Raw genomic sequence first — 22,440 nt, forward strand, 5'->3', positions numbered from 1 at the left:
GAGGTATGGAGAGAGAAGGAGGTGGAAAGAGGAGAAAGAGGGGAGAAGAGAGGATGATAAGGAATAGAGGAGGAAGAGAGGTGGAGGAGGAGGGAGAAGAGAGGGGGAGGGAGAAGAGAGGGGGAGGGAGAAGAGAGGAGGGGGAGGAAGAGAGGAGGAGGAGGGAGAAAGGAGTTACAAGATAATATTTAGAACTAGGACCGTGGTGGTTCATGATAGATGAGAACTGATCCTCTACCAGTTTTTACTGACAACCAGGGCACAGGCAGAGCTCTATTGACTTGGTGCAGTATCCACAAGGGGGCAGTGAGAGCCCTGTAGAACAGAGCAGTACTCTGGTGATAGTATTGTAGAATAGAGCAGCAGACTGGTGATTGAACCACAGCCAGAGGATGGCTACATTACTACTCCACATTGAACCACAGCCAGAGGATGGCTACATTACTACTCCACATTGAACCAGAGGATGGCTACATTACTACTCCACATTGAACCACAGCCAGAGGATGGCCACATTACTACTCCACATTGAACCACAGAGGATGGCTACATTACTACTCCACATTGAACCACAGAGGATGGCTACATTACTACATTGAACCACAACCAGAGGATGGATACATTACTATTCTACATTGAACCACAACCAGAAGATGGCTACATTACTACCACACATTGCACCACAGCCAGAGGATGGCTACATTACTACTCCACATTGAACCACAGAGGATGGCTACATTACTATTCCACATTGAACCACAGACAGACAATGGCTACATTACTACTCCACATTGAAACCCAGCCAGAGGATGGCTACATAACTGCTCCACATTGAACCACAGCGAGGATGGCTACATTACTACTCCACATTGAACCACAGAGGATGGGTACATTACTACTCCACATTGAAACTCAGCCAGAGGATGGCTACATTACTACTCTACAATGAACCACAGTGGATGGTTACATTACTACTCTACATTGAACCCCAGAGGATGGCTACATTACTATTCCATATTGAACCACAGCCAGAGGATGGCTACATTACTACTCCACATTGAACCACAACCAGAGGATGGATACATTACTACTCCACATTGAACCACAGCCAGAGGATGGCTACATTACTACTCTACATTGAACCACAGAGGATGGCTCCATTACTACTCCACATTGAACCACATCCAGAAGATGGCCACATTAAAACTCCACATTGAACCACAGAGGATGGCTACATTACTACTCCACATTGAACCACAGAGGATAGCTACATTACTGCTCCACATTGAACCACAGCCAGAGGATGGCTACATTACTACTCCACATTGAACCACAGCCAGAGGATGGCTACATTACTACTCCACATTGAACCACAGAGGATGGCTACATTACTACATTGAACCACAACCAGAGGATGGATACATTACTGCTCCACATTGAACCACAGCGAGGATGGCTACATTACTAGTCTACATTGAACCACAGAGGATGGCTACATTACTACTCTACATTGAACCACAGAGGATGGCTACATTACTACTCCACATTGAAACTCAGCCAGAGGATGGCTACATTACTACTCTACAATGAACCACAGTGGATGGCTACATTACTACTCTACATTGAACCCCAGAGGATGGCTACATTACTATTCCACATTGAAACTCAGCCAGAGGATGGCTACATTACTACTCTACAATGAACCACAGTGGATGGCTACATTACTACTCTACATTGAACCCCAGAGGATGGCTACATTACTATTCCACATTGAACCACAGAGGATGGCTACTCTACTACTCCACATTGAACCACAGCCAGAGGATGGCTACATTACTACTCCACATTGAACCACAGAGGATGGCTACTCTACTACTCCACATTGAACCACAGCCAGAGGATGGCTACATTACTACTCCACATTGAACCACAGCCAGAGGATGGCTACATTACTACTCCACATTGAACCACAGAGGATGGCTACATTACTACTCCACATTGAACCACAGCCAGAGGATGGCTACATTACTACTCTAAATTGAACCACAGAGGATGCCTACATTACTACTCCACATTGAACCACAGAGGTCAGGTGGACAGGGCGTGGAGGTCAGGTGGACAGGGCTTGGAGGTCAGGTGGACAGGGCATGGAGGTCAGGTGGATGTCTCACCTCCTTTAAGCAGCTCAGTATGCAGGTAGGCCAGGCCTCTGGTGATGGAATGGGCCAGACGACAGCTACTCATCCAGTCTCCTGTCTGCAGGCCCAGATAGCGATACAAAGAGCCCTGACAGAGAGAGAGAGAGAGGAGAGAGAGAGAGAGAGAGAGAGAGAGGAGGGAAGGATATATACTGTATAAATACATCATAATGCACCAGGACACAGAGAGAGAGAGAGAGAGAGAGAGAGAGAGAGAGAGAGAGAGAGAGAGAGAGAGAGAGAGAGAGAGAGAGAGAGAGAGAGAGAGAGAGAGAGAGAGAGAGAGAGAGAGAGAGAGAGAGAGAGAGAGAGAGAGAGAGAGAGAGAGAGAGAGAGAGAGAGAGAGAGAGAGAGAGAGAGAGAGAGAGAGAGAGAGAGAGAGAGAGAGAGGAGGGAAGGAGGGAGAGAGATGGAGGGAGAGAGAGAGATGGAGGGAGAGAGAGATGGAGTGAGGGAGAGATGGAGGGAGGGAGAGAGAGAGATGGAGAGATTGAGAGATAGAGCTGGAGAGAGACAGATATATATATATCTATATTCTGTATTAATACATCATAATACACCAGGACACAGAGGTGGAGAGCAGACAGTGCTGAGGTGGTTTGTCACTTTAAATAAAAGGGAATCAGCTCCCTAAGCCGTCTGGAACCAGTAGAACCCAGTAGAAGGTACTCTACTCGGCCCCCAGCCGTCTGTAACCAGTAGAAACCAGTAGAAGGTACACCACTCGGCCCCCAGCAGTCTGTAACCAGTAGAACCCAGTAGAAGGTACACCACTCGGCCCCCAGCAGTCTGTAACCAGTAGAACCCAGTAGAAGGTACTCTACTCGGCCCCCAGCCGTCTGGAACCAGTAGAATCCAGTAGAAGGTACTCTACTCGGCCCCCAGCCGTCTGGAACCAGTAGAACCCAGTAGAAGGTACTCTACTCGGCCCCCAGCCGTCTGGAAGCAGTAGAAACCAGTAGAAGGTACTCTACTCGGCCCCCAGCCGTCTGCAAACAATAGAACCCAGTAGAAGGTACTCTACTCGGCCCCCAGCCGTCTGGAACCAGTAGAACCCAGTAGAAGGTACTCTACTCGGCCCCCAGCCGTCTGGAAGCAGTAGAAACCAGTAGAAGGTACTCTACTCGGCCCCCAGCCGTCTGCAAACAATAGAACCCAGTAGAAGGTACTCTACTCGGCCCCCAGCCGTCTGGAACCAGTAGAACCCAGTAGAAGGTACTCTACTCGGCCCCCAGCCGTCTGTAACCAGTAGAATCCAGTAGAAGGTACACCACTCGGCCCCCAGCCGTCTGTAACCAGTAGAACCCAGTAGAAGGTACTCTACTCGGCCCCCAGCCGTCTGTAACCAGTAGAATCCAGTAGAAGGTACACCACTCGGCCCCCAGCCGTCTGGAACCAGTAGAACCCAGTAGAAGGTACTCTACTTGGCCCCCAGCCGTCTGGAACCAGTAGAACCCAGTAGAAGGTACTCCACTCGCCCCCCAGCCGTCTGGAACCAATAGAATATAGTAGAAGGTACTTACGTGGGGGTAGTACTCCATGACCAGAAGGTACTCCACTCGGCCCTCGGCCCCCAGCCGTTCGTCGGCAGCGATGAAGTGAGCGATGTTGTCATGCTCCAGCAGGGGGAGACAATAAATGGAACACTCGTTCAGGAAGTTCTGCCGATTGGCTGAGCTGAACACCTTCACAGCCACCTGTCGCTCGTCCAACGAACCACAGAACACCGAGCCGTACCGGCCTCGACCTATCAGCTGACAAGAGAGAAAAAGAGGGAGAAGAAAGATTGAGAAAAGACGACTGGATCTCAATTACATTTTGGTCCTCAAACCGATTCTCTCTATGTGCAGCTGTGCTAGGTGTAGATGTGTATAAGGTCGAATAGCTGTAGTAGATGTAGTAGCTGTAGTAGATGTGTATAAGGTAGAATAGCTGTAGTAGCTGTAGTAGATGTGTATAAGGTAGAATAGCTGTAGTAGCTGTAGTAGATGTGTATAAGGTAGAATAGCTGTAGTAGCTGTAGTAGCTGTAGTAGATGTGTATAAGGTAGAATAGTTGTAGCAGCTGTAGTAACTGTAATAACTGTAGTAGCTGTAATAGCTGTAATAACTGTAGCAGCTGTAGTAACTGTAATAACTGTAGTAACTGTAGCAGCTGTAATAACTATAATAACTGTAGCAGCTGTAGTAACTGTAACTGTAGTAACTGTAGCAGCTGTAATAACTGCAGCAGCTGTAATAACTATAATAACTGTAGCAGCTGTAATACCTGTAGCAGCTGCAATAACTATAATAACTGTAGCAGCTGTAATAGCTGTAATAACTGTAGCAGCTGTAATAACTGTAGTAGCTGTAGTAGCTTAACTGTAATAGCTGTAGTAGCTGTATTAACTGTAAAAACTAACAGCTGTAATAACTGTAGTAGCTGTAGTAGCTTAATAACTGTAATAACTGCAGTAGCTGTAATAACTGTAACAACTGTAATAACTGTAGTAGCTGTAGTAGCTTAATAACTGTAATAACTGCAGTAGCTGTAATAACTGTAACAGCTGTAATAACTGTAACAGCTGTAATAACTGTAATAGCTGTAATAACTGTAGCAGCTGTAATAAATGTAGTTGCTGTAATAACTAACAGTCGTAATAGCTGTAGTATCTGTTATAACGGTAATTGCTGAAATAACTGTATAAGCTGTAATGGCTGTAATAACTGTAGTAGTTGTAATAACTGTAGCAGCTGTAATAGCTTTAATAGCTGTAACAACGGTAATAGCTGTGGCAGCTGTAATACGGTAATAGTTGTAATAACGGCAGTAGCTGTAATAACTGTAGTAGCTGTAATAACTGTAGTAGCTGTAATAACTGTAATAACTGCAGTAGATGTAGCAGCTGTAATAACTGTAATAACAGTAATAACTGTAGCAGCTGTAATAACGGTAATAGCTGTAATTGCTGTAAAATACGAATAGCTGCGGTAGCTGTAATAGCTGCAGTAGCTGTAATAACTGTAGCAGCTGTAATAACGGTAATAGCTGTGGCAGCTGCAATAACTGTAATAGCTGTAATTGCTGTAAAAACTAATAGCTGCGGTAGCTGTAATAGCTGCAGTAGCTGTAATAACTGTAATAATGGTAATAGCTGTAATAACTGTAGCAGCTGTAATAATTATAGTAGCTGTAATAACTGTAGCAGCTGTAATAACTGTAGTAGCAGCTGTAATAACTGTAATAACTGTAGTAGCTGTAATAACTGCAGTAGCTGTAATAACTGTAGTAGCTGTAATAACTGTAGCAGCTGTAATAACTGTAGTAGCTGTAATAACTGTGGTAGCTGTAATAACTGTAGTAGCTGTAATAACTGTAGTAGCTGTAGTAGCTGTGGTAGCTGTAATAACTGTAGCAGCTGTAATAACTGTAGTAGCTGTAATAACTGTAGTAGCTGTAATAACTGTAATAACTGTAGTAGCTGTAATAACTGTAGCAGCTGTAATAACTGGATGCACAATCGAGAGCATCCTGTCGGGCTGTATCACCGCCTGGTACGGCAACTGCTCCGCCCACAACCGTAAGGCTCTCCAGAGGGTAGTGAGGTCTGCACAACGCATCACAGGGGGCAAACTACCTGCCCTCCAGGACACCTACACCACCCGATGTCACAGGAAGGCCATAAAGATCATCAAGGACAACAACCACCCGAGCCACTGCCTGTTCACCCCGCTATCATCCAGAAGGCGAGGTCAGTACAGGTGCATCAAAGCTGGGATTGTGAGACTGAAAAACAGCTTCTATCTCAAGGCCATCAGACTGTTAAACAGCCACCACTAACATTGAGTGGCTGCTGCCAACACACTGACTCATCCAGCCACTTTAATAATGGGAATTGATGGGAAATGATGTAAAATATATCACTAGCCACTTTAAACTATGCTACCTAATATAATGTTTACATACCCTACATTACTCATCTCATATGTATATACTGTACTCTATATCATCTACTGCATCTTTATGTAATATATGTATCACTAGCCACTAACTATGCCACTTTGTTTACATACTCATCTCATATGTATATACTGCACTCAATACCATCTACTGTATCTTGCCTATGCCGCTCTGTACCATCACTCATTCATATATCTTTATGTACATATTCTTTATCCCCTTACACTTGTGTCTATAAGGTAGTAGTTTTGGAATTGTTAGCTAGATTACTTGTTGGTTATTACTGCATTGTCGGAACTAGAAGCACAAGCATTTCGCTACACTCGCATGAACATCTGCTAACCATGTGCATGTGACAAATAAAATTTGATTTGATTTGTAGCAGCTGTAGTAACTATAGTAACTGTAGCAGCTGTAATAACTATAGTAACTGTAGCAGCTGTAATAACTGTAGCAGCTGTAATAACTGTAGTAGCTGTAGTAACTGTAATAACTGTAGTAGCTGTAGTAACTGTAATAACTGTAGTAGCTGTAGCAGCTGTAATAACTGTAGTAGCTGTAGTAACTGTAGCAGCTGTAATAACTGTAGCGGCTGTAATAACTGTAGTAGCTGTAATAACTGTAGTAACTGTAGCAGCTGTAATAACTGTAGTAGCTGTAGTAACTGTAGCAGCTGTAATAACTGTAGTAGCTGTAGTAACTGTAATAACTGTAGTAGCTGTAGCAGCTGTAATAACTGTAGTAGCTGTAGTAACTGTAGCAGCTGTAATAACTGTAGCGGCTGTAATAACTGTAGTAGCTGTAATAACTGTAGCAGCTGTAATAACTGTAGTAGCTGTAGTAACTGTAATAACTGTAGCAGCTGTAACAACTGTAGTAGCTGTAGTAACTGTAATAACTGTAGCAGCTGTAATAACTGTAGTAGCTGTAGTAACTGTAATAACTGTAGTAACTGTAGTATCTGTAATAACTGTAGCAGCTGTAATAACTGTAGTAGCTGTAGTAACTGTAATAACTGTAGTAACTGTAGTATCTGTAATAACTGTAGCAGCTGTAATAACTGTAGCAGCTGTAATAACTGTAGCAGCTGTAATAACTGTAGCAGCTGTAGTAACTGTAGTAACTGTAGTAGCTGTAATAACTATAGTAACTGTAGCAGCTGTAATAACTGTAGCAGCTGTAATAACTGTAGTAGCTGTAGTAACTGTAATAACTGTAGTAACTGTAGTAGCTGTAATAACTGTAGCAGCTGTAATAACTGTAGTAGCTGTAATAACTGTAGTAGCTGTAGTAACTGTAATAACTGTAGTAGCTGTAGCGGCTGTAATAACTGTAGTGGCTGTAATAACTGTAGCAGCTGTAATAACTGTAGTAGCTGTAGTAACTGTAGCAGCTGTAATAACTGTAGTAGCTGTAGTAACTGTAGCGGCTGTAATAACTGTAGTAGCTGTAATAACTGTAGCAGCTGTAATAACTGTAGTAGCTGTAGTAACTGTAGTAGCTGTAATAACTGTAGTAGCTGTAGTAACTGTAATAACTGTAATAACTGTAGTAACTGTAATAGCTGTAGTAGCTGTAGTAACTGTAGTAACTGTAGTAGCTGTTGTAACTGTAATAACTATAGTAGCTGTAGCCATCTGACCTCCAGTTGTTTGAGGTTGTCCAAGTCCAGAGAGCTCTCAGAACCAGCTCCCTCCATCATGTTGAGATTATGAAGGCCCTGTTTACCACCTCCTGAGAATACATACACAGTCAGACAGAGGCTTAGGTCACGGGGATAAACAGAGATAAGCATCATATTATTGTCTGGTTATCACCATGGTTACTCACTGTGCATCATGCGGTAACCGAAGAAGGCAGCAAAGATGATGACAGCCAGCACAGAGACAACAGCCAAGGAGATGACTATGGTCTCTTCACACTGCAACTGGTTGTCTACAGCAGGACATAAACAACCTGTTAGTCTCCGTCTCTAACCTGGTAGTATTCTGATGGTCTACAGCAGGACATAAACAACCTGTTAGTCTGTCTCTAACCTGGTAGTATTCTGGTGGTCTACAGCAGGACATAAACAACCTGTTAGTCTGTCTCTAACCTGGTAGTATTCTGGTGGTCTACAGCAGGACATAAACAACCTGTTAGTCTGTCTCTAACCTGGTAGTATTCTGGTTGTCTACAGCAGGACATAAACAACCTGTTAGTCTGTCCCTAACCTAGTAGTATTCTGGTGGTCTACAGCAGGACATAAACAACCTGTTAGTCTGTCTATAGGTTAGAGGTCATGGGTTAGTCACAAGAATATCTTGCGACCCAAATCTGATAACATTAAAAGTGATTCATTTTTACATCAACAAATAACCTTCAATTCATGACATGTTCATCTCTTATCAAAATAAACCAATACATACATTCACTCAATCAAATTCACTCAATCAAAACAGAACACATTAATGTGGCCCTGAACAGGCTCCAGTCCTCCTGTACCCCCAGCCCCAACAGAACACATTAATGTGGCCCTGAACAGGCTCCAGTTCTCCTGTACCCCCAACAGAACACAATAATGTGGCCCTGAACAGGCTCCAGTCCTGCTGTACCCCCAACAGAACACATTCATGTGGCCCTGAACAGGCTCCAGTCCTCCTGTACCCCCCAACAGAACACATTAATGTGGCCCTGAACAGGCTCCAGTCCTCCTGTACCCCCAGCCCCAACAGAACACATTAATGTGGCCCTGAACAGGCTCCAGTCCTCCTGTACCCCCAGCCCCAACAGAACACATTAATGTGGCCCTGAACAGGCTCCAGTTCTCCTGTACCCCCAACAGAACACAATAATGTGGCCCTGAACAGGCTCCAGTCCTGCTGTACCCCCAACAGAACACATTAATGTGGCCCTGAACAGGCTCCAGTCCTCCTGTACCCCCAGCCCCAACAGAACACATTTTATTTATTTATTTATTTTATTTTACCTTTATTTAACCAGGTAGGCAAGTTGAGAACAAGTTCTCATTTACAATTGCGACCTGGCCAAGATAAAGCAAAGCAGTTCGACAGATACAACAACACAGAGTTACACATGGAGTAAAACAAACATACAGTCAATAATAAAGTATAAACAAGTCTATATACAATGTGAGCAAATGAGGTGAGAAGGGAGGTAAAGGCAAAAAAAGGCCTTGGTGGCAAGGTAAATACAATATAGCAAGTAAAACACTGGAATGGTAGTTTTGCAATGGAAGAATGTGCAAAGTAGAAATAAAAATAATGGGGTGCAAAGGAGCAAAATAAATAAATAAATTAAATACAGTTGGGAAAGAGGTAGTTGATAGGGCTAAATTATATGTGGGCTATGTACAGGTGCAGTAATCTGTGAGCTGCTCTGACAGTTGGTGCTTAAAGCTAGTGAGGGAGATAAGTGTTTCCAGTTTCAGAGATTTTTGTAGTTCGTTCCAGTCATTGGCAGCAGAGAACTGGAAAGAGAGGCGGCCAAAGAAAGAATTGGTTTTGGGGGTGACTAGAGAGATATACCTGCTGGAGCGTGTGCTACAGGTGGGAGATGCCATGGTGACCAGCGAGCTGAGATAAGGGGGGACTTTACCCAGCAGGGTCTTGTAGATGACATGGAGCCAGTGGGTTTGGCGACGAGTATGAAGCGAGGGCCAGCCAACGAGAGCGTACAGGTCGCAATGGTGGGTAGTGTATGGGGCTTTGGTGACAAAACGGATTGCACTGTGATAGACTGCATCCAGTTTGTTGAGTAGGGTATTGGAGGCTATTCTGTAAACTACATCGCCAAAGTCGAGGATTGGTAGGATGGTCAGTTTTACAAGGGTATGTTTGGCAGCATGAGTGAAGGATGCTTTGTTGCGAAATAGGAAGCCAATTCTAGATTTAACTTTGGATTGGAGATGTTTGATATGGGTCTGGAAGGAGAGTTTACAGTCTAACCAGACACCTAAGTATTTGTAGTTGTCCACGTATTCTAAGTCAGAGCCGTCCAGAGTAGTGATGTTGGACAGGCGGGTAGGTGCAGGTAGTGATCGGTTGAAGAGCATGCATTTAGTTTTACTTGTATTTAAGAGCAGTTGGAGGCCACGGAAGGAGAGTTGTATGGCATTGAAGCTTGCCTGGAGGGTTGTTAACACAGTGTCCAAAGAAGGGCCGGAAGTATACAGAATGGTGTCGTCTGCGTAGAGGTGGATCAGAGACTCACCAGCAGCAAGAGCGACCTCATTGATGTATACAGAGAAGAGAGTCGGTCCAAGAATTTAACCCTGTGGCACCCCCATAGAGACTGCCAGAGGTCCGGACAACAGACCCTCAGATTTGACACACTGAACTCTATCAGAGAAGTAGTTGGTGAACCAGGCGAGGCAATCATTTGAGAAACCAAGGCTGTTGAGTCTGCCGATGAGGATGTGGTGATTGACAGAGTCGAAAGCCTTGGCCAGATCAATGAATACGGCTGCACAGTAATGTTTCTTATCGATGGCGGTTAAGATATCGTTTAGGACCTTGAGCGTGGCTGAGGTGCACCCATGACCAGCTCTGAAACCAGATTGCATAGCAGAGAAGGTATGGTGAGATTCAAAATGGTCGGTAATCTGTTTGTTGACTTGGCTTTCGAAGACCTTAGAAAGGCATGGTAGGATAGATATAGGTCTGTAGCAGTTTGGGTCAAGAGTGTCCCCCCCTTTGAAGAGGGGGATGACCGCAGCTGCTTTCCAATCTTTGGGAATCTCAGACGACACGAAAGAGAGGTTGAACAGGCTAGTAATAGGGGTGGCAACAATTTCGGCAGATAATTTTAGAAAGAAAGGGTCCAGATTGTCTAGCCCGGCTGATTTGTAGGGGTCCAGATTTTGCAGCTCTTTCAGAACATCAGCTGAATGGATTTGGGAGAAGGAGAAATGGGGAAGGCTTGTGTGGCCCTTTGGAGAAGGAGAAATGAGGAAGGCTTGTGTGGCCCTGAACAGGCTCCAGTCCTCCTGTACCCCCAACAGAACACATTAATGTGGCTCTGAACAGGCTCCAGTCCTCCTGTACCCCCAACAGAACACATGAATGTGGCCCTGAACAGGCTCCAGTCCTCCTGTACCCCCAACAGAACATATTAATGTGGCCCTGAACAGGCTCCAGTCCTCCTGTACCCCCAACAGAACACATTAATGTGGCCCTGAACAGGCTCCAGTCCTCCTGTACCCCCAACAGAACACATTAATGTGGCCCTGAACAGGCTCCAGTCCTCCTGTACCCCCAACAGAACACATTAATGTAGCTCTGAACAGGCTCCAGTCCTCCTGTACCCCCAACAGAACATATTAATGTGGCCCTGAACAGGCTCCAGTCCTCCTGTACCCCCAACAGAACACATTAATGTGGCCCTGAACAGGCTCCAGTCCTCCTGTACCCCCAACAGAACACATTAATGTGGCTCTGAACAGGCTCCAGTCCTCCTGTACCCCCAACAGAGCACATGAATGTGGCCCTGAACAGGCTCCAGTCCTCCTGTACCCCCAACAGAACATATTAATGTGGCCCTGAACAGGCTCCAGTCCTCCTGTACCCCCAACAGAACACATTAATGTGGCCCTGAACAGGCTCCAGTCCTCCTGTACCCCCAACAGAACACATTCATGTGGCCCTGAACAGGCTCCAGTCCTCCTGTACCCCCAACAGAACACATTAATGTGGCTCTGAACAGGCTCCAGTCCTCCTGTACCCCCAACAGAACACATGAATGTGGCCCTGAACAGGCTCCAGTCCTCCTGTACCCCCAACAGAACATATTAATGTGGCCCTGAACAGGCTCCAGTCCTCCTGTACCCCCAACAGAACACATTAATGTGGCCCTGAACAGGCTCCAGTCCTCCTGTACCCCCAACAGAACACATTGTGGCCCTGAACAGGCTCCAGTCCTCCTGTACCCCCAACAGAACACATTAATGTGGCCCTGAACAGGCTCCAGTCCTCCTGTACCCCCAACAGAACACATTAATGTGGCCCTGAACAGGCTCCAGTCCTCCTGTACCCCCAGCCCCAACAGAACACATTAATGTGGCCCTGAACAGGCTCCAGTCCTCCTGTACCCCCAACAGAACACATTAATGTGGCCCTGAACAGGCTCCAGTCCTCCTGTACCCCCAACAGAACACATTCATGTGGCCCTGAACAGGCTCCAGTCCTCCTGTACCCCCAGCCCCAACAGAACACATTAATGTGGCCCTGAACAGGCACACCTTGTTCAACTCATGGAGGGCTTGATGATTAGTTGACTCAGGTGTGCATGTCTGGGACTACGTTAATGTGTACTGTTGTGGCCGGGGGTACTGGAGGACTGGAGCTGAGAACCACCTCTCTACAGCATGACGTTAGTCTTAGCCTCAGGGTGAGTGTGTTGAACAACCTCTCTACAGCATGACGTCAGTCTCTCAGTATCAGCCTCAGGGTGAGTGTGTAGAACCACCTCTCTATAGCATCACGTTAGTATCAGCCTCAGGGTGAGTGTGTTGAACAACCTCTCTACAGCATGACGTCAGTCTCTCAGTATCAGCCTCAGGGTGAGTGTGTTGAACCACCTCTCTACAGCATGACGTCAGTCTCTCAGTATCAGCCTCAGGGTGAGTGTGTTGAACCAACTATCTACAGCATGACGTCAGTCTCTCAGTATCAGCCTCAGGGTGAGTGTGTTGAACCACCTCTCTACAGCATGACGTTAGTATCAGCCTCAGGGTGAGTGTGTAGAACCACCTCTCTATAGCATCACGTTAGTATCAGCCTCAGGGTGAGTGTGTTGAACAACCTCTCTACAGCATGACGTCAGTCTCTCAGTATCAGCCTCAGGGTGAGTGTGTTGAACCACCTCTCTACAGCATGACGTCAGTCTCTCAGTATCAGCCTCAGGGTGAGTGTGTTGAACCACCTCTCTACAGCATGACGTCAGTCTCTCAGTATCAGCCTCAGGGTGAGTGTGTTGAACCACCTCTCTACAGCATGACGTTAGTATCAGCCTCAGGGTGAGTGTGTAGAACCACCTCTCTATAGCATCACGTTAGTATCAGCCTCAGGGTGAGTGTGTTGAACCACCTCTCTACAGCATGACGTCAGTCTCTCAGTATCAGCCTCAGGGTGAGTGTGTTGAACCACCTCTCTACAGCATGACATTAGTATCAGCCTCAGGGTGAGTGTGTAGAACCACCTCTCTATAGCATCACGTTAGTATCAGCCTCAGGGTGAGTGTGTTGAACCACCTCTCTATAGCATCACGTCAGTCTCTCAGTATCAGCCTCAGGGTGAATGTGTTGAACCACCTCTCTACAGCATGACATTAGTATCAGCCTCAGGGTGAGTGTGTAGAACCACCTCTCTATAGCATCACGTTAGTATCAGCCTCAGGGTGAGTGTGTTGAACCACCTCTCTATAGCATCACGTTAGTATCAGCCTCAGGGTGAGTGTGTTGAACCACCTCTCTACAGCATGACGTCAGTCTCTCAGTATCAGCCTCAGGGTGAGTGTGTAGAACCACCTCTCTACAGCATGACGTCAGTCTCTCAGTATCAGCCTCAGGGTGAGTGTGTAGAACCACCTCTCTACAGCATGACGTCAGTCTCAGTATCAGCCTCAGGGTGAGTGTGTAGAACCACCTCTCTACAGCATGACGTCAGTCTCTCAGTATCAGCCTCAGGGTGAGTGTGTAGAACCACCTCTCTACAGCATGACGTCAGTCTCAGTATCAGCCTCAGGGTGAGTGTGTAGAACCACCTCTCTACAGCATGACGTCAGTCTCTCAGTATCAGCCTCAGGGTGAGTGTGTAGAACCACCTCTCTACAGCATGACGTCAGTCTCAGTATCAGCCTCAGGGTGAGTGTGTAGAACCACCTCTCTACAGCATGACGTCAGTCTCTCAGTATCAGCCTCAGGGTGAGTGTGTTGAACCACCTCTCTACAGCATGACGTCAGTCTCTCAGTATCAGCCTCAGGGTGAGCGTGTTGAACCACCTCTCTACAGCATGACGTCAGTCTCTCAGTATCAGCCTCAGGGTGAGTGTGTTGAACCACCTCTCTACAGCATGACGTCAGTCTCTCAGTATCAGCCTCAGGGTGAGTGTGTTGAACCACCTCTCTACAGCATGACATCAGTCTCTCAGTATCAGCCTCAGGGTGAGTGTGTTGAACCACCTCTCTACAGCATGACGTTAGTCTCTCAGTATCAGCCTCAGGGTGAGTGTGTTGAACCACCTCTCTACAGCATGACATCAGTCTCTCAGTATCAGCCTCAGGGTGAGTGTGTAGAACCACCTCTCTACAGCATGACGTCAGTCTCTCAGTATCAGCCTCAGGGTGAGTGTGTTGAACCACCTCTCTACAGCATGACGTTAGTCTCTCAGTATCAGCCTCAGGGTGAGTGTGTTGAACCACCTATCTACAGCATGACATCAGTCTCTCAGTATCAGCCTCAGGGTGAGTGTGTTGAACCAGCCCTTAACCAACAGGTGTAGACCTCACAGTGAAATGCAGACTGACCAGCCCTTAACCACCAGGTGTAGACCTCACAGTGAAATGCTGACTGACCAGCCCTTAACCAACAGGTGTGGACCTCACAGTGAAATGCCGACTGACAAGCCCTTAACCAACAGGTGTAGACCTCACAGTGAAATGCAGACTGACCAGCCCTTAACCAACAGGTGTAGACCTCACAGTGAAATGCTGACTGACCAGCCGTTAACCACCAGGTGTAGATACAGTGGGGCAAAAAGGTATTTAGTCAGCCACCAATTGTGCAAGTTCTCCCACTTAAAAAGATGAGAGAGGCCTGTAATTTTCATCATAGGTACACTTCAACTATGACAGACAAAATGAGGAAAAGAAATCCAGAAAATCACATTGTAGGATTTTTTATGAATTTATTTGCAAATTATGGTGGAAAATAAGTATTTGGTCACCTACAAACAAGCAAGATTTCTGTCTCTCACAGACCTGTAACTTCTTCTTTAAGAGGCTCCTCTGTCCTCCACTCGTTACCTGTATTAATGGCACCTGTTTGAACTTGTTATCAGTATAAAAGACACCTGTCCACAACCTCAAACAGTCACAATCCAAACTCCACTATGGCCAAGACCAAAGAGCTGTCAAAGGACACCCAAAACAAAATTGTAGACCTGCACCAGGCTGGGAAGACTGAATCTGCAATAGGTAAGCAGCTTGGTTTGAAGAAATCAACTGTGGGAGCAATTATTAGGAAATGGAAGACATACAAGACCACTGATAATCTCCCTCAATCTGGGGCTCCACGCAAGATCTCACCCCGTGGGGTCAAAGTGATCACAAGAACGGTGAGCAAAAATCCCAGAACCACATGGGGGGACCTAGTGAATGACCTGCAGAGAGCTGGGACCAAAGTAACAAAGCCTACCATCAGTTACACACTACGCCGCCAGGAACTCAAATCCTGCAGTGCCAGACGTGTCCCCTGCTTAAGCCAGTACATGTCCAGGCCCATCTGAAGTTTGCTAGAGAGCATTTGGATGATCCAGAAGAAGATTGGGAGAATGTCATATGGTCATATGAAACCAAAATATAACTTTTTGGTAAAAACTCAACTCGTGTTTGGAGGACAAAGAATGCTGAGTTGAATCCAAAGAACACCAAACCTACTGTGAAGCATGGGGTTGGAAACATGCTTTGGGGCTGTTTTTCTGCAAAGGGACCAGGACAACTGATCCGTGTAAAAGAAAGAATGAATGGAGCCATGTATCGTGAGATTTTGAGTGAAAACCTCCTTCCATCAGCAAGGGCATTGAAGATGAAACGTGGCTGAGTCAATGTGGAGGCTATATACAGGGGGTACCGGTACAGAGTCAATGTGGAGGCTATATACAGGGGGTACCGGTACAGAGTCAATGTGGAGACTATATACAGGGTGTTATGGTACAGAGTCAATGTGGAGGCTATATACAGGGGGTACCGGTACAGAGTCAATGTGGAGGCTATATACAGGGGGTACCGGTACAGAGTCAATGTGGAGGCTATATACAGGGGGTACCGGTACAGAGTCAATGTGGAGGCTATATACAGGGGGTACCGGTACAGAGTCAATGTGGAGACTATATACAGGGTGTTACAGTACAGAGTCAATGTGGAGGCTATATACAGGGGGTACCGGTACAGAGTCAATGTGGAGGCTATATACAGGGGGTACCGGTACAGAGTCAAAGTGGAGACTATATACAGGGTGTTATGGTACAGAGTCAATGTGGAGGCTATATACAGGGGGTACCGGTACAGAGTCAATGTGGAGGCTATATACAGGGGGTACCGGTACAGAGTCAATGTGGAGGCTATATACAGGGGGTACCGGTACAGAGTCAATGTGGAGGCTATATACAGGGGGTACCGGTACAGAGTCAAAGTGGAGACTATATACAGGGTGTTATGGTACAGAGTCAATGTGGAGGCTATATACAGGGGGTACCGGTACAGAGTCAATGTGGAGGCTATATACAGGGGGTACCGGTACAGAGTCAATGTGGAGGCTATATACAGGGGGTACCGGTACAGAGTCAATGTGGAGGCTATATACAGGGGGTACCGGTACAGAGTCAATGTGGAGACTATATACAGGGTGTTACAGTACAGAGTCAATGTGGAGGCTATATACAGGGGGTACCGGTACAGAGTCAATGTGGAGGCTATATACAGGGGGTACCGGTACAGAGTCAAAGTGGAGACTATATACAGGGTGTTATGGTACAGAGTCAATGTGGAGGCTATATACAGGGGGTACCGGTACAGAGTCAATGTGGAGGCTATATACAGGGGGTACCGGTACAGAGTCAATGTGGAGGCTATATACAGGGGGTACCGGTACAGAGTCAATATGGAGGCTATATACAGGGGGTACCGGTACAGAGTCAATGTGGAGGCTATATACAGGGGGTACCGGTACAGAGTCAATGTGGAGGCTATATACAGGGGATACAGAGTCAATGTGGAGGCTATATACAGGGGGTACAGAGTCAATGTGGAGGCTATATACAGGGGGTACCAGTACAGAGTCAATGTGGAGGCTATATACAGGGGGTACCAGTACAGAGTCAATGTGGAGGCTATATACAGGGGGTACCGGTACAGAGTCAATGTGGAGGCTATATACAGGGGGTACCGGTACAGAGTCAAAGTGGAGGCTATATACAGGGGGTACCGGTACAGAGTCAGGGTTAAAGGATATGTCAGTTACATACTGGCTGGGCTGTAGTGGGACTGGGCAGGGGAGAACGGTTAGGGTCAGAGGTTAGGGTTAGGTTAACTTACATAGCGGCTGGGCTGTAGTGGGACTGGGCAGGGGAGAACGGTTAGGGTCAGAGGTTAGGGTTAGGTTAACTTACATAGCGGCTGGGCTGTAGTGGGACTGGGCAGGGGAGAACGGTTAGGGTCAGAGGTTAGGGTTAGGTTAACTTACATAGCGGCTGGGCTGTAGTGGGACTGGGCAGGGGAGAACGGTTAGGGTCAGAGGTTAGGGTTAGGTTAACTTACATAGCGGCTGGGCTGTAGTGGGACTGGGCAGGGGAGAACGGTTAGGGTCAGAGGTTAGGGTTAGGTTAACTTACATAGCGGCTGGGCTGTAGTGGGACTAGGCAGAGGAAAGTCCTCAGTGAAGTTGACGTTACACATGTCAGTACTACAGCAGCAGAAGTGATACGTCCCATTCTGGATCTGAGGAGGCAGGTTGGTTACCACGCAACGGTCGTCCCGACACTCCTGCTGGTCGCCAAGGTGAGTCCAACAACCTAGAGGTGACAGGAGGGAGGGGAGATGAAGTAATGGGGAGAAAGAGAGGCAGTATTTCTGTGCTTCAGTGGACCTTGCTGATCCAGCAGGCAGATGTCCCGGGGAGAGAATTCATACACAGTACCAGTCAACAGTCTGGACACACCTACTCAATACAGGGGTTTTCTTTAATTTGACTATTTTCTACATTGTAGACTAGTACTGAAGACATCAGAAATATTAAATAACACATATGGAATCATGTGTGTGTGGTGCTGGATTAGGGTTAGTTGTGGACTGTGTGTGGTGCTGGGTTAGGGTTAGTTGTAGACTGTGTGTGGTGCTGGGTTAGGGTTAGTTGTAGACTGTGTGTGGTGCTGGGTTATGGCTAGTTGTAGACTGTGTGTGGTGCTGGGTTAGGGTTAGTTGTAGACTGTGTGTGGTGCTGGGTTAGGGTTAGTTGTAGACTGTGTGTGGTGCTGGGTTAGTTATAGACTGTGTGTGGTGCTGGGTTAGGGCTAGTTGTAGACTATGTGTGTGGTGCTGGGTTAGTTGTACACTGTGTGTGGTGCTGGGTTAGTTGTACACTGTGTGTGGTGCTGGGTTAGTTGTAGACTGTGTGTGGTGCTGGGTTAGTTATAGACTGTGTGTGGTGCTGGGTTAGGGCTAGTTGTAGACTGTGTGTGTGGTGCTGGGTTAGGGTTAGTTGTAGACTGTGTGTGTGGTGCTGGGTTATGGTTAGTTGTAGACTGTGTTTGGTGCTGGGTTAGGGTTAGTTGTAGACTGTGTGTAGTGCTGGGTTAGGATTAGTTGTAGACTGTGTGTGGTGCTGGGTTAGTTGTAGACTGTGTGTGGTGCTGGGTTAGTGTTAGTTGTAGACTGTGTGTAGTGCTGGGTTAGTTGTAGACTGTGTGTGGTGCTGGGTTAGTTGTAGACTGTGTGGTGCTAGGTTAGTTGTAGACTGTGTGTGGTGCTGGGTTAGGGTTAGTTGTAGACTGTGTGTGGTGCTGGGTTAGTTGTAGACTGTGTGTGGTGCTAGGTTAGTTGTAGACTGTGTGTGGTGCTGGGTTAGGGTTAGTTGTAGACTGTGTGGTGCTGGGTTAGTTGTAGACTGTGTGTGGTGCTGGGTTAGTTGTAGACTGTGTGTGGTGCTGGGTTAGTTGTAGACTGTGTGTGGTGCTGGGTTAGTTGTAGACTGTGTGTGGTGCTGGGTTAGTTATAGACTGTGTGTGGTGCTGGGTTAGGGCTAGTTGTAGACTGTGTGTGTGGTGCTGGGTTAGGGTTAGTTGTAGACTGTGTTTGGTGCTGGGTTAGTTGTAGACTGTGTGTGGTGCTGGGTTAGTTGTAGACTGTGTGTGGTGCTGGGTTAGTTGTAGACTGTGTGTGTGGTGCTGGGTTAGTTGTAGACTGTGTGTGTGGTGCTGGGTTAGTTGTAGACTGTGTGTGTGGTGCTGGGTTAGGGTTAGTTGTAGACTGTGTGTGGTGCTGGGTTAGTTGTAGACTGTGTGTGGTGCTGGGTTAGTTGTAGACTGTGTGTGTGGTGCTGGGTTAGTTGTAGACTGTGTGTGTGGTGCTGGGTTAGGGTTAGTTGTAGACTGTGTGTGGTGCTGGGTTAGGGTTAGTTGTAGACTGTGTGTGGTGCTGGGTTAGTTGTAGACTGTGTGTGTGGTGCTGGGTTAGTTGTAGACTGTGTGTGTGGTGTTGGGTTAGTTGTAGACTGTGTGTGTGGTGCTGGGTTAGTTGTAGACTGTGTGTGTGGTGCTAGGTTAGGGTTAGTTGCAGACTGTCACCTTGTTTGACCAGCCTGACGTCTCCAGGAGGACTCTTCTCCCAGAGGCCAAAGCAGTGAGATCCTTTCGAGCAGTGGATCGTGGTGTTCTCGGGGGAAACCCGTCCCTCCCCCACGGCCACGCGCTCCATCTCCCACTGCTGCTGCTGCTCAGTGAAGGCACACTCCCTCTCCTTCTGCTGGTCAGCTGAGGGGGAGGAGGGGCGGTATTCATTCCTCATTCAGCAAACAGAGATGGCTCTCAAGAAACACATGAGACAGCACGCAATCCGACCACAACAACCTCCCCCTACCACCAACCCATCTCTTCTCTAATCAGACCACTCCAACCTCCCCCACCACCAACCCATTTCTTCTCTAATCAGACCACTACAGCCTCCCCCCGACCTCCCCCCCACCACCAACCCATCTCTTCTCTAATCAGACCACTACAGCCTCCCCCCGACCTCCCCCCCACCACCAACCCATCTCTAATAAGACCACTACAGCCTCCCCCCGACCTCCCCCCCACCACCAACCCATCTCTTCTCTAATCAGACCACTACAGCCTCCCCCCGACCTCCCCCCCACCACCAACCCATCTCTTCTCTAATCAGACCACTACAGCCTCCCCCCGACCTCCCCCCCACCACCAACCCATCTCTTCTCTAATCAGACCACTACAGCCTCCCCCTGACCTCCCCCCACCACCAACCCATTTCTTCTCTAATCAAACCACTCCAACCTCCCCCCGACCACCAACCCATCTCTAATCAGACCACTCCAACCTCCCCCCGACCTCCCCCCACCACCAACCCATCTCTAATCAGACCACTACAGCCTCCCCCTACCACCAACCCATCTCTTCTCTAATCAGACCACTCCAACCTCCCCCTGACCTCCCCCCACCACCAACCCATCTCTTCTCTAATCAGACCACTCCAACCTCCCCCACCACCAACCCATCTCATCTCTAATCAGACCACTCCAACCTCCCCCCGACCTCCCCCTACCACCAACCCATCTCTTCTCTAATCAAACCACTACAACCTCCCCCTGACCACCAACCCATCTCTAATCAGACCACTACAGCCTCCCCCTACCACCAACCCATCTCTTCTCTAATCAGAACACTACAGCCTCCCCCCGACCTCCCCCTACCACCAACCCATCTCCAATCAGACCACTACAGCCCCCCCCCCCCCCGACCTCCCCGACCTCCCCCCACCACCAACCCATCTCTTTTCTAATCAGACCACTACAGCCTCCCCCCGACCTCCCCCTACCACCAACCCATCTCTAATCAGACTCCTACAGCCTCCCCCGACCTCCCCCCACCACCAACCCATCTCTTCTCTAATCACTACAGTACTACATTAACCCTGGTCTACTGTATTCCAGACCCACTAATACATTAACCCTGGTCTACTGTAATCCAGACCCACTAATACATTAACCCTGGTCTACTGTAATCCAGACCCACTAATACATTAACCCTGGTCTACTGTATTCCAGACCCACTACTACATTAATACTGTAATCCAGACCCACTACTACATTAACCCTGGTCTACTTTATTCCAGACCCATCACAACATCAACCCTGGTCTACTGTATTTCAGACCCACTACCACATTAACCCTGGTCTACTGTAATCCAGACCCACCACTATATTAACCCTGGTCTACTGTATGTCAGACCCACTACTATATTAACCCTGGTCTACTGTAACCCAGACCCACTACTACATTAACCCTGGTCTACTGTAATCCAGACCCACTAATACATTAACCCTGGTCTACTGTAATCCAGACCCACAACTACATTAACCCTGGTCTACTGTAATCCAGACCCACTAATACATTAACCCTGGTCTACTGTAATCCAGACCCACTACTACATTAACCCTGGTCTACTGTAATCCAGACCCACTAATACATTAACCCTGGTCTACTGTAATCCAGACCCACTAATACATTAACCCTGGTCTACTGTAATCCAGACCCACTACTACATTAACCCTGGTCTACTGTAATCCAGACCCACTACTACTACATTAACCCCGGTCCTCCTCCATTAACCCTGGTCCTCCTCCTCCTGCTACATTAACCCTGGTCCTCCTCCTCCTACTACATTAACCCTGGTCCTCCTCCTCCCGCTACATTAACCCTGGTCCTCCTCCTACTACTATATTAACCCTGGTCCTCCTCCCCCTCCTACTACATTAACCCTGGTCCTCCTCCTCCTCCTACTACATTAACCATGGTCCTCCTCCTCCTCCTAAAACATTAATCCTGGTCCTCCTCCTCCTACTACATTAACCCTGGTCCTCCTCCTCCTCCTACTACATTAACCCTGGTCCTCCTCCCCCTCCTACTACATTAACCCTGGTCCTCCTCCTCCTCCTACTACATTAATCCTGGTCCTCCTCCTCCTACTACATTAACCCTGGTCCTCCTCCTCCTCCTACTACATTAACCCTGGTCCTCCTCCTCCTACTACATTAACCCTGGTCCTCCTCCTCCTCCTACTACATTAACCCTGGTTCTCCTCCTCCTCCTACTACATTAACCCTGGTCCTCCTCCTCCTCCATTAACCCTGGTTCTCCTCCTCCTCCTACTACATTAACCCTGGTCCTCCTCCTCCTCCATTAACCCTGGTCCTCCTCCTACTACTACATTAACCCTGGTCCTCCTCCTACTACTACATTAACCCTGGTCCTCCTCCTCCTACTACATTAACCCTGGTCCTCCTCCTACTACTAC

The 22,440-nt window shown here is 47.4% G+C and overlaps 1 pseudogene; it reads right to left on the bottom strand.

Moving 5' to 3' along the window:
• The window catches only part of LOC110512086, a 62,191-nt pseudogene that overhangs the window by 12,228 nt on the left and 27,523 nt on the right, over positions 1 to 22,440 (bottom strand).

The sequence above is a fragment of the Oncorhynchus mykiss genome, unplaced genomic scaffold (genome assembly GCF_013265735.2).
Source record: "Oncorhynchus mykiss isolate Arlee unplaced genomic scaffold, USDA_OmykA_1.1 un_scaffold_164, whole genome shotgun sequence".
Taxonomy (NCBI): Eukaryota; Metazoa; Chordata; class Actinopteri; order Salmoniformes; family Salmonidae; genus Oncorhynchus; species Oncorhynchus mykiss.